Source organism: Chrysochloris asiatica, unplaced genomic scaffold, assembly GCF_000296735.1.
Source record: "Chrysochloris asiatica unplaced genomic scaffold, ChrAsi1.0 scaffold00035, whole genome shotgun sequence".
Taxonomy (NCBI): Eukaryota; Metazoa; Chordata; class Mammalia; order Afrosoricida; family Chrysochloridae; genus Chrysochloris; species Chrysochloris asiatica.
Window position 1 is genome coordinate 8,696,991 of NW_006408553.1, and position 13,653 is coordinate 8,710,643.

Genomic DNA, 13,653 nt, shown 5'->3' on the forward strand with positions numbered 1-13,653 from the left:
CTCTGGCATCTACATGGTTAACTATATTACAAAATATTTAAAGGAGTTCAAAATGGAATGTATTGAATACTTCATGTTTCCAGCCTTTCACCTCTGCCAGCCTCTGCTCTGTTCTGCCCCAACCCTCTTAAAAAGAGCCACTAAAATTTGGTCAAGTAATTTGCTTACATTCTTAGGGATAATCCATGGATGGAAAGGGAAGAAAATCCAGATCCTATATTAAATCTGGACTCATGGTGTGGTGCTGTGGGTTTATGCACTGGACTGTAAAATCTGTTTGAACCTCAAGGTCGGCAGTTCAAGCTCACGAACCACTCCTCAGAAACCCTATGCAGGTCCCTATGGGTTGGAACCATCTCTACGGCACTTACCAAGAACAATAACTATTACACTAAGATGAAGGTCAATACTGTCCCTAGTATCAAACTTCATTTTAAAAGGCAGATTCTAAGAGAAACCTTGCAGTGGTATGCAGGGCTCATGGATTGGCATCATCAAAAATATGTTGTTCAGCTGATTGTCAAGAAATGGGTATCATGTCTGCAAATCTACCTTACATGACACGTACATAAACTTGAAGCTCCAGTTTGCAAGAATTGTAAGAATTCTCTTAGAATCTTCTGAATTTTTAACACTGGCAAGACCAGCACATTCTTCCTCTATTGTATTAAATTCTTCAGGGAAGTTTCGCCAGTAAATTACCCAGCTGTGGCAATCTCCTCGACACAACACGTTTACTGTCATCACCATGGGCCTTTCAGGGGACAGAGAATGAGTTTGGCACCAAGAACTACACTTGACTCTCTGCCTAAGTGGCATCTTTTCTGTGTCAGTCAAAGATAGCAAAACTTAAAATGCAAAACACAGTTAGAGTGTTATTACCAGTGAGTGTTGACAGTGTTACATCCTTGCTAATAACATTTTTTAAATCAGAGATTTTTTTTTTTTCTTTGCCACTAAAATTCTTCAGAGCACTATTACCAAGTCATATGGAAAAGTAGTATAGATGTTTGACAAAGAGCCATTAGATTTTACAGCTTGTGAGGAGGATTTTCCAGCAAGCTTGAAGAAGGGAGGGTAGAAGGCAGATAGGGTGAGAGAGCCCACAAAGTACAACTCCAATTCATCAACAGAAAACAAACCAAAGGGGTGTGGTAGAGTGGAGAGGAGTATGTGTGACAAATGAAACTTAAGGCTGTCAGGACCAAATGCATGACTTCATGGGCAGATAGTAATTTCAAGAGATTTCTGATTCCCAGTCCAAGATAGAGGGCCCTGGGTTTTGTAAATGGGTTGCCTTTGACTTACGAATTGAAAGTTTGGCAGTTTCTATGAGGCCAATCCAACAAGGCCTCAGAAGAAAGGCCTGGACATCTGTTTCCATAAAGATTACAGCCAAGAAAACCTCACAGTGCTCATTTCTACTCTGCAACACATGGGGTTGCAATCATCACAATCGACTTGATAGCAACAGGATTTTTTATTTATTTATTTATTTATTTTGTGTGTGTGTGTATGTGTATCCTGGTTTGGATGCTGAGCAGGGATCCAATATAGGTTAGTGCCTCTTAGGATAGGGGGTTTGTTTTAGAGAGCATCTCTTTAGGGAGTATCTGGTTTTGAGACAGTAGCCCTTGGATTGCTTTGAAGTGAAATTGAATTGATTGCCACTCTTCTGTTTGCTCATACTCCTTTGAGAACTCTGGACGTGTGTCCTAAGACCTAGGAAATATGTTAGAATTTGGCAATCCTGCTATGCACAAGCAGGGCCCACTAATAAGTCATTTGTAGCTTGGAGAGAGCATTCTATTTAGCCAAGTTAACAATCTATTTTCCATCTTACCTTACATCTAAATTAATTTGGAGTTATGGAATTCTTACTAATGTAAAATGTGCACAATGTGCCTAAATTGTTTAGTGTGACTGCTGACAATGTGGATCAGGCCAATCTGGAGTCTCTTGTTGTATGAGGTTAAGTAAAAAGGTATTGCTAATAGGATTCCAAGGAGTTCTGGTAGCATAGTGGTTACGAATCGGGCTGCGAACCTTAAGGTCAGCAGTTTGAAACCACCAGCCGCTCCGTGGGAGAAAGATGAGGCTTTCTGCTCCTGTAAAGATTTACAAGGTTGCTATGAGTAGGAACCGACTCGAAGGCACTTAACAACAACAACCACAATAGGATTCCAGTTTATCCATGTATAGGTTTATTCTAACAAAAACGTGTTTAAGCATGTCTCACAAATCAATGAGTGGCTAAAGACAAGTTCTCTCAGTAAGACATTTGTCTTAGTGTCCTTAGGGTGCCTTCAAAAATAAAAGTCCAATCAAAACAGTGGTCTCTAAGGGGAACTACTGGGCCAGTTAAAGTCAAAGGCAGAGAGGTCAGCCCAGGTTATGGTGATTGGTTTTGTTTTGTTTTTTTCCAAAGGGGTAATCTGGGTAGATTTTCTCAAAGGACACAAGATGATCATGGGTGCATATTATGAAGAAATTTTGAGAAAATTGAAAACTGCATTGGTGAGAAAAAGGCCAGGAAAATTGTGTTGAGGAATTTTTTCATCACAACAATGTCTTTGCTCATTCTTCAAGGACAGCAAGGACTGTCCTATGAGCATTTCACTGGTAAACTTTACTCCATCACTGCTACAACCCTGATCTTCCACACTTATTTTTCTTCCTTAAATTCAAAGAACATTTAAAGGAGCACAATTTGAGTCACTCAAGGATGCCATTTTGACATGGTATAAATCAAAGAGCAAGGAGCTGTGGTAGTGTAGTGGTTATGAGTTAACCTGCCATTCTCATAGTTGGCAGTTTGAAACTACCAGCCGTTCCACAAGAGAAAGATGAGGCTTTCTGCTCCTATAAAGATTTACAGCCTTGGAAACCCTATGCAGGGGGCTATGAGTCAGAATTCCACGGCACACCATCACCAACAAATCAGACTACAGAATTCTTCAGGGAAGGGTTAGAGAGATTGAAACACCACCTTCAGAAGTGTATAGATCTAGGTGGAGAATATGTCAAGAAACAACAACTTCACATTTTTACATTTTTGTTTAATAAAAATTCATATGATTTTGTAGTAATATATTTATAATTTTTTACTTACCCTCATAGATTACAGTATTGTTAGGGGATTTTCCTTGGTTTAATAGTTTTGTGTTCATCAAAAAGAAAGGTTCCTGCAATTAAGAATTAGAATCTACAAGGGGCCTTATGGGAGCAGCCAAAGGATGTAAAGAAATTATCTCCTTGAATCCCAGTGAGGATTTAGTTTCTGACTTGAGGCAGGTAAAAGAATTAGGTCACCTCTAGAAACCATGCAGCCTTAGGATTTTGTGATGCTATGAAGTTCAAATTTAATGTCAAAACTGGTAGACAGCCTTCCCCCCTGTATCTTTGAAGCTGTTTTCCCCTCTGTCAAATAGGAATGGTAATAGCACATCCCTTATCATGTGGTTTTAACTATGCTGTGGCTTAATCAGATAATACAAACAAAGGCAAACCATATTGCCTGGTTCACACGTGAGTGTGAGAACAATTCTTATTTCTAGAGGGAAGATCATCAAACCTGAAATTAAGAGGCCAACCTTCTGGGCCTCAATTTTCTTATTCATACAATGGAATAAACAGATCTGCTTTATTTTACAAGAAATAAACTTATACCTTGTTCCAGCCAATGAGTTTTGGGCTTTTCATTTTAGCAATTTGCCTTAACAAACTCAGAAGGATAATACAGTGGAAGAATTGCTGAATAATTAAGCTTTGGGACAGGTGAGAATGAACAGCTTTGTATACGTTAAGCAGCAAGATTTACAGATCCACTCTCTAGGGCCTTGCCATTAAGTGGACTCGTCTTTATTTCTCTTACCCTTATGTCTCCTATTCAAGGCCCAAATTTGCATGAATGATTCCAGTAGGCCCAACTTGGGCCAGATCTCTAACCTGAGATCAATAAACTATGGCCAAAGAGGCAGCGTGGTTATAGAATTGTGAACACTAAGATCCCTGCCCCTTTGAATCACAATCTTTTCTGGGAAAAGGAACCACAGGGCAACTGTTGTTTCATAGACCATATATGTTGTTGCTGTTTTTAGGTGCCATTGAGATGGTACCGACTCATAGTGACCCTATGCACAGCAGAATGAAACACTGCCCAATCCTGGGCCAACCTCACTACTGTTGTCACTCTTGAGTCCATCGATGCTGCCACTTGGCCAGTTCATCTCATTGGAGGTCTTCCTCTTTTTCTCTGACCCTCCACCTTACCAAACATGATATCCTTCTCCAGCAACTGCTCCCTCCTGACAACACATCCAAAGTATGAGAGACAAAGTTTGGCCATACTGGCCTCTAAGGAGCACTCTGGCTGCACTTCTTCCAAATATATATATATATGCCACCATAATATGAGGCAATGAGTACACAGAACGGTTGAAGGAGTTTGAACTTTGGGAGAGAAACATGTAACTGAAGATACAATTATAAAATTGGTAAAACCTTTTTGAAAAATTCATGTGTAATCTTGAGAGTACAAGGGAGAAACAATTAACATAGATTTGAGAAAGGATTTTAGGAAGCTTGTATTATGTTGGACCACCACTCATCTGTCAGTTTGTCATACTGTGGTGAATTGTGCCTTGCTGTGATGCTAGAAGCTTTGCCAAAACCAGTTTTTAAAAACCAGCAGGATCATCCATGGTGGACAAGTTTCAGAGGAGCTTCCAGACTAAGACAGGAGAAGAAGAAGCAGACCCCTTCTGAATGGTTAGTAACTGAAAACCTTATGAATAGCAGCAAATCATTATTTAATATGGTGGTGGTGGTGGTGGTGGTTATGTGCCGTGGAGGTGGTACTGACTCATAGCAACCCTGTACAGGGTTTCTGAGGCTGCAAACCTTTACAGGAGCAGAAAGCCTTATCTTTATCCTATGGAACAGCTGGTAGTTTTGAACTGCTGATCTTGATGTTTTGAACTGCTGATCTTGATGTTAGCTGCCAGAGCTAGTGCTGAGAAATGAGCCCCTGAGGTCAGAAGGCACTCAAAATATGACTGTGGAAGAGCTGCCTCCTCAAATTAGAGTTGACCTTAATGACATGAATACAGCTAAGTTTCAGGACCTTCATTTGCTGATGGGGCACAACATCCATTAATAATTGGAATGTGGAATGTATGAAGTATGAATTTAGGAAAATTAGAAATTGTAAAAAATGAAATAAAATGCATAAAGATCTAAATCCTAGGCATTAGTGAGTTTAAATGGACTGGTATTGGCCATTTTTAATCAGACAATCATATGGTTTACTATGCTGGGAATGAAAAATTGGACAGGAATGGTGTAGCATTCACTCTCAAAAAGACATTTCAAGATCTATCTTAAAGTACAATGGTATGTGCATAGGATAATATGTATATGCTTACAAAGAAGACCAGTTAATACCACAATTATTCAAATTCATACACCAACCACTAAGGCCATGATGAAATTAAAGAATTCTACCAAGTTTTTCAGTCTTAAATTGATCAGACATGCAAACAAGATGCAGTGGTAATTTCAGGTGATTGAAAGTGAAAGTTGGAAACAAAGAGGAAGGATCAATAGTTAGAAAATATGGTATTGGTGATAGAAACAATGCTGGAAATTACATGATAGAATTTTGCAAGATGAATGACATTAATTACAAATATCTACCTTTTTTCTAACAACATAAATAGTGACTGTACACTTGGACCTCACCAGATAGAATGCATAGCAATAAAACTGGCTAGATCTGTGGGAAGAGACAATGGAGAAACTCAAAATCATCAGCTTAAACAAGGCCAAGCAGGGGCTGACTGTGGAACAGACCATCAACTGCTCGTATGCAAGTTCAGGCTGAAGCTGAAGTAACTTAAAGCAAGCTTACAAGAGCCAAAATATGACTTCAAGCAACTCCCATCTGAATTTACAGACCATCTCAAGAACAGATTTGATGCATTAGACACTAATGACCAAAGATGAAGGGAGTTATAGGTTGACATCAAGAACATCATACATGAAGGCTGTCTAAAAAGACAAAAAGAAGGAAAAACCAAAACGGATATCAGAAAAGACTGTGACACTTGCTCTTCAAAATAGAGTGGCTAAAGCTTCTGGAAGAAATGATAAAGTAAAAGAACTGAGCAGAAAATTTCAAAAAGCAGTTCAAGAAGATAAAGTCAAGTATTACAATGAAATGTACAAAACCCTGGAATTAAGAAACCAAAAGGGTGTAACACACTCAACATTTCTCAAGCTGAAAGAACTGAAGAAAAAAATCAACCCTTGTGTGGTGCTGTGGGTTAATGGGCTGGACTGCAAAGTCTGCTTGAACCACAAGGTCGTCAGTTCAAACTCCCCAATCGCCCCTTGGAAACCCTATACAGGATCACTATGAGTCAGAACCAACTCAACAAGACTTGACAACAACAACAAGGGTTGCAATATTGGAAGATTTTGTGAACAACATCTCGAACAATGCAGAAAACATCAAAAGTAGATGGAAGGAATACACAGAGTCACTCTACCAAAAAGACTTAGCCCATGCTCAGTCATTTCAAGAAGAAACCTGTGATCATGAATCGTTGGTTACAATGAAGGCATTAGTAAAAAACAAGGTTCCAGGAATGAATTAACTACAAATTGAAATGGTTCAAAAAACTAATGCAGTGATGGAGACTCTCGCTTTCCTATACCAAGAAATTTGAAAGACAGCTCCCCGACTGATCCAGAGATCCATATTTGTGACCATTCCATAAAAAGGTGACCCAATAATCATCTAACAATATTATTAGTATCAAATGCAAGCAACATTTTGATAAAGATAAATTAAAAATGGTTGTGGCATTACATCAACAGGGAATTACCAGAAACTCAAGCCAGATTCCGAAGAGGATGTGGAACTAGGGATTTCATTGCTGATGTCAGATGGCTCTTGACTGACAACAGAGAATACCAGAAAGATGATTATTTGTGCTTATCAACTATGCAAATGCTTTTGACTGTGTGGAGTATAACAAGCTATGGATGACATTGTAAAGAATGGGTATTTTAGAACACTTAATTGTGCTTATGAGAAACCTGTACATAGACCAAGAAGCAGTCATTTGAAAAGAATAAGGGGATACTGAATGGTTTAAAATCAAGAAAGGTGTGTGCAAGGGTTGTATCCTTTCATTGTATTTATTTAATCTGTATGCTGAGCAAATAATCTGAGAAGCTGGATTGTATGAAGAAGAACATGGCATCAAGATTAGAGGAAGAATCATTAACAACCTGTGATATGCAGATGACACAACCTTGCTTGTTAAAAGTAAAGAGGACTTAAAGTAATTACTGATGATCCAAGAATGCAGCCTCCATAATATTGCACCAAAAAAAAAAAAGGAAAACAAAAATTCTCACCACTGGGCCAATTAATAACATCATGGTAATGGGAGAAAAGATTGATGTAGTCAAAGACTTCATTTTACTTGGATAATTAATGCTCATGGAAGCAGCAGTCAAGAAATCAAATGAGTATTGCATTAGGTAAATCTGCTGCAAAAGACTTCTTTAAAATGTTAAAGAGCAAAGTCACTTTGAGGTGTTTTCAATTACTTCATATGCATGTGAAAGTTGGACATCATAGGAATCAGTGCATTTGAATTGTGATGTTGGTGAAGAATATTGAAAGTACCCTGGACTGCCAGAAGAACAAGCAAATTTGTCTTGGAAGAAGTGCTCCTTAGAAGCTAAAATGATGAAGACTTCTTGTTGTCAGGAGGGATCAGTCCCTGGAGAAGGACATAATGCTTGGTAAAGTGGAAGGTCAGCAAAAGAGAGGAAGACCCTCCCAATGGGATGGATTGACACAGTGGCAGCAACAATGGGCTAAACTGTAACAACAGTTGTGAGGATGACGCAGGGCATGGTAATGATTTGTTCTGTTGTGTTTAGGGTCACTCTGAGTAGAATCTGAATGGATGGTACCTAAGAAGAAGAACAATATATTATGTTGGAAGTAGAGCTGTTTATTGTGATCTGAAATATTAACATTAATGATGTCTCACTATAGGATAAGCACTGGACAGCAAGGTCACTTTGAATTGCAAGGTCAGTAGTTCAAACTCACCAGCCTCTCCTCAGGAACTTTATACAGGGTGTCTATGAATTGGAACCAACTTGATGGCACTTAACAACAACAATAAATGAGTGACCTAGGGCAAGCTACTAATGTTGCTTAACCACTCAGAACCTGTCTCCTCGTGGTGGTGGTGGTGGTGGTTATGCGCTGTGGAGTCAGTTCCAACTCATAGTGACCCTGTATAGGGTTTCTGAGGCTGTAAATCTTTACGGGAGCAGAAAGCTTCATCTTCTCTTGCAGAACAGCTGGTAGTTTCGAACTGCTGACCTTGAGGTTAAAAGTCTGAGTCGCAACCACTATACTATCAGTGCTCCTTTATTTCTTCATATGTAAAATGAATTTGATAATACATCTGTGTGGTAGGGTGGTGGTGGTTATGTGCCGTGGAGTCAATTCTGACTCATATTGACCCTGTAAAGGGTATCTGAGGCTGTAAATCTTTACAGGAGTAGAAAGCCTCTTCCCTCTCCCGAGAAACAGCTGGCAGTTTCAAACTGCTGACCTTAAGGTTCGCAGCCCAATTTGTAACCACTACGCTACCAGAGCTCCTTGTGTGATAGAGTATTTCTCTAGAAATCCTGGGAGGGAGGAAAGGATACAGTAGGAAAGAAAGGAAGAGCAATGATAGAATTGTCCTGCCTGGATGGCATTGATAAACAAATATTCCTAGATGCCCAATTGCCCATAATGAATTGACTGCCAATGACTATTCCCATGTGATCCAGATTCTTTCTGTGCACTGTTTTTATTGTTGTTGTTGTTGTTAGGTACTATTGAGTCAGTACCAACCCATAGCCACTGTATGCACAGCAGAACGAAACATTGCCCAATCCTGGGCCAACCTCACTACTGTTGCCACATTTGAGTCCATCGATGCTGCCACTTGGCCAATCCATCTCATTGGGGGTCTTCCTGTTTTAGGTGAGCCTGACCCAAACCATGGTATTTTCAATAACCTCATATGCATGCGAAAGCTGGACAGTGAATAAGGAAGACAGTAGAAGAATTGATGCTTTTGAGTTCTGTGCACTGGGGCCTATGAAAGTTAAAGTACCTCTTCATTGAAAAGTAGGATATGGGAGGAGGATCAGAAGTTATGCCTCTGGAAAAATTCCTCCACTTTCCTTCCACATACTAAGAGGTGACACCCTTTGCTGGGCATTCAGGGAGTGTCCCAGGTAATCACAGTGATTTCCTAAGTCCCTCATTTTCCCTTTTAGGTGAAGAGGATTTAGCTCATCTGATTGCATTTCGGAGCACCTCATGCTCATTTATTCCTACAAGGAACTTTTGGAGCTGCTATGCTGTACTGATGATTCCATTTTATACCCATTCCTTTCTTCTACCCACACTTAGGAGATCTTTCTAATGTATTCAGTGTGTGTTCTTTCATTTTGGTTTGCGTTATTGTAGAATATGCAATTTTGTATAGAGTGTGAGGGTTTTTAATATACATCAATGGGATTAGGTTGTTTCTCTTTTTGGTTTGTATGTTTTAATTCAGCAGTACTTGTGGAACATCTTTTCTTGTTAAGTGTGTACTTCTAGACTGTCATCTAATTACTGCAGAGTATTACATGGCATATGTCCACCTCATTTATTCTATTCTTTTCTCCCAGAAATGGACAATTAGATTGCCTCTCCCTCTCCCCAACCACAATCAGTGCTATAATAAGCCGCCTCCTATGTATCCCTTTGGGAACCTCTGGGATAATTCCTCTGCTATATATAAATACATATACCCAGGAACAGAATTGCCAGGACATAGAGTATCTGAATGCTTCCAGAATGGCCACACCTGTCTATACTCCCGCCAGCATTGCACAAGGGCTCTCATATCCCCATATCCCTGTCAACAACTGGTATTATTCAGTTTTCTAATTTTTGCCAAGCTGGTAGGTGTTATGATAGAGCCTTGTTTAATTTGCACTTCTCTAGTTACTAATGAATTTGAGTGTCTCTTCATGTATTTGTTGGATTTGTGGAATTTCTTTCTGTGAACTGTTTGTGGTTATTGAGCATTTTTTATTTGGAATTGCTTAGACTTCTTGTTGATTTGCAAGGACTCCTTTAACATTCTAAATAGTAGGTCCTTGCCAGTTTGTTATTAAGTGCCATCGAGTTTGTTCTAACTCATAGTGACACTGTATAAGGTTTCTGATGAGTAGCTGGTGGATTTGAACTGCCATCCTTATCATTAGCAACCCAGTGCTTATCCTACAGCACCACATCAGAACTCCTTGTCAGTTTAGATAATATAAATAATCTCCCATTCTTCCACATCTTTCACTTAATTGTCACTGGACAAAAATTACAAGTTTTTATGTGATGAATCCTGTTTTTTAATTTATTCTTCTTTATGATTTAGGCTTTTTGAGATTGTTTAAAAAATATTATTGTTTCATCCTAGGTCACAAATATATTTTATTATATGATTGTTTATTCATATTTGTCTACTCCTAGGTCACAAATATATTTGATCATATTATTATCTATTTACATTATAGTTTTATCTTTTGTATTTAGATCTTTAATCTGTCTGGAGCTCACTTTGAGATGTAGGGTTAAGATCTAGTTCTAGTATTCTAAATTTAGTAAGACAATTTAGTTTACACTATATATTAATGGCATGTTAAGTGCCATTGAGTTAGTTCTGACTCATAGAGATCCTGTATAGGATTTCTAACAAGCGGCTGGTGGCTTTGAACCACCAACCTTGCAGTTAGCAGTCCAGTGCTTATCTTACAATGCAACATCAGGTATATTCTCCTTTAATTTAGGGTGATAATATTAGAATATACCTGGTGAATATACCTGGTATATATCATTCCTATATGTACACAGGGCTTGATCTTAGCTCTTTCTTATCTTCCACTAGGCTGTGTTTGTTCTTGTACCAGTGCCGTGCTGTTTTTATTACCTTGGTCTTATAGTGTATCAAGTAGAGCAATTTCTTCCATGTTACTCTTCATTTTCAAAATTGATGTAGCTTTTCAGGAACTTTATTTTTCTATATAATTTTTATGAATTATGAACTTTGATAAATATTGGAGAGACACAAAAGCATATATATAAAATGTGAAGAAGACTGTTGTTGTGAAGTGCCATTGAGTCAGTTCCAACCCATAGCAACCCTGCATAGGGTTTCCTAGGAGCAGCTGGTGAGTTTGAACTGCCAACCTTGCAGTTCAAACAACTTTGCAGTCAGGTGCATTAACCCACAATGTCACATCAGGACTCCTGAAGAAGAGCATGAAAAATAAAATATAACAAATACCCATTTATCAACTCTCAGTGGATATTGCATTTGGGAGTCCTAGTGTGGCACTGAGGTTAATGTGCTGGACTGCAAAGTTGGTTTGAACCACAAGGTCAGTGGTTCAAGCTTACCAGCTGCTCCTTGGAAACCCTATACAGGGTTGTTATGGGTTGGAACCAACACTACGGCACTTAATAACAGCAACAACATATTACATTTTACTTATTATTCTGATGTCAAATGAATAGTTTTCAGTTTTTGCTTTTACTAGCTGGTTTTAGCCCTGCTGCTACAAACATTTTGTCTATTTTTCATACTGTTCATGTGCAAACATTTCTCTACAACAAAGGTTCTTAAACTCTTTGGCCTAGGGACCCTTTTCATTCCTAAAAATTATTGAGGCTCTAAAGAGAGTTTGATTAAAGGATTTAAAAATTGAGGAAAATCTAAAACATTTATCAATTTATGAAAACTAACAGTAATAAATGCATTGCCTGTTGATATCAGTAAGATTTAAAAAAAAAAAAATTACTGATTTTCCAAAACAAGAAAAGTTAGTAAAGAGTGAATTGTTTTACATTTAAAAAGTTTAATTAATACAAGACAGCTCATCATATTTTTTTCTTCTACATTCAATCTATTATGAATTGTTATTTTGGTTCAAATATATGAAGAAACTGGAGTCCTGGTGTGGCACTGTGGGTTAATGCTCTGGATGGCATAGTTGTTTTCAACCATAAGGTAGGTGGTTCAAGCTCACTAGCTGCTCTTCAGAAACCATATACCAGGCAACTGACTCGACAGCACTTAACAACAACATATGAAAAAACCACCACTGATCTCTCAGTTTGTCATATTGTAGTGACTTGTGTATGGCTGTGATACTGGAAGTTATGCCACCAGTATTTCAAATACCAGCAGAGACACCTATTGAAGTACAACATATGTCCTTTCTGACCCTGGGTTTGTAATTCTGCCAAGATGATTTGCTAGGCTACAATATTGCAAAATAATTGAACAGTTTACTATGTAAATAAGGTAAGTAAAACCCTTGCAGGGATTGGACAGGTTATTATGCAAATAAGGTGTGTAAGACTCTTGTAGGTATTGGTCAATTACTATGTAAATTAAGTGACTGTGGCCTATGAAGGAATCGGTCAGTTTTGCCATCTAGCTAGGCTTATAAGAACTAATCCCAGAGAGGTTGGAGATGGAACCTCACTACTGTCAAGAAGAACCCAGAGGAAAATGTGTCCTTTAGACCTGGGGTCTCTGTGCTGAGAATCTCCTTCATCCAGGAGAAGGAGAGAGGTGTAATACTGAAGACAGGAAGATAGTGAGGCAGCAAGAGATAGTGAGAGACAGCATGGCAGGAATGTCAGTCCCATGGAGAAGACAACTGGCATCAGAATTGGTTAAAAAAAAAAACACACAATTGGAGAGTATAGATATATCTGACCTCCAGCTCAGAATTAGCTTTGAGCAGATGATGATCGCATTCCTTCCCCGTGAAGTCAAAGGACTTCTGACTCTACCAGATTACACCCATGGTGGACAGGCTTTAACAGGGCTTCCAGAACAAGATACAGTAGGATGAAAGATCTGAGTATCTTGTGACATTTTTAGGTCCTCATCATACCAGAATGGGAGGAAAGCAATCCTCTGATTACAGCTAGTGTTGCTGTGATGCTGAAAATGATGCCACCTATTTCATATACCAACAGGGTCATTTGGTTTCAGTGAAACTTCCAAACTAAGACAAACTAGGAATACAAAAGAGGCAGTTCAGTTCTGAGGGATTAGCCACTGAAAACCCTTATGAATAGCAGTGAATCATTGTCTGAGATACCGCTGGAAAATGAGCGCCTCAGGCTGGAAGGCACTCAAAAATATGACTGGGAAAGAGCTGCATCTCCAAAATAGAGTTGACTCTAATAACATAGATGGAGCCAAAATTTCTGGACCTTTATTTGCTTGTTGTAAAACTCAAAACGAGAAAGAAATAGCTACAAACATCCATTAATAATTGGAACATGTAAAGTACAAAGTATGAACCTAGAAAAATTGGAAGTCATCAAAAATGAAATGAAACACATAAAGATTGCTATCCTAGGTATTAGTTAGCATAAACAAAATGGTATTGACCATTTTGAAACAATCATATGGTTTACTATAACAGCAATGAAAACTTGAAGAAGAATTGCATTATATTCATTGTCAAAAAGAATTTTTCAAAATTTATCTT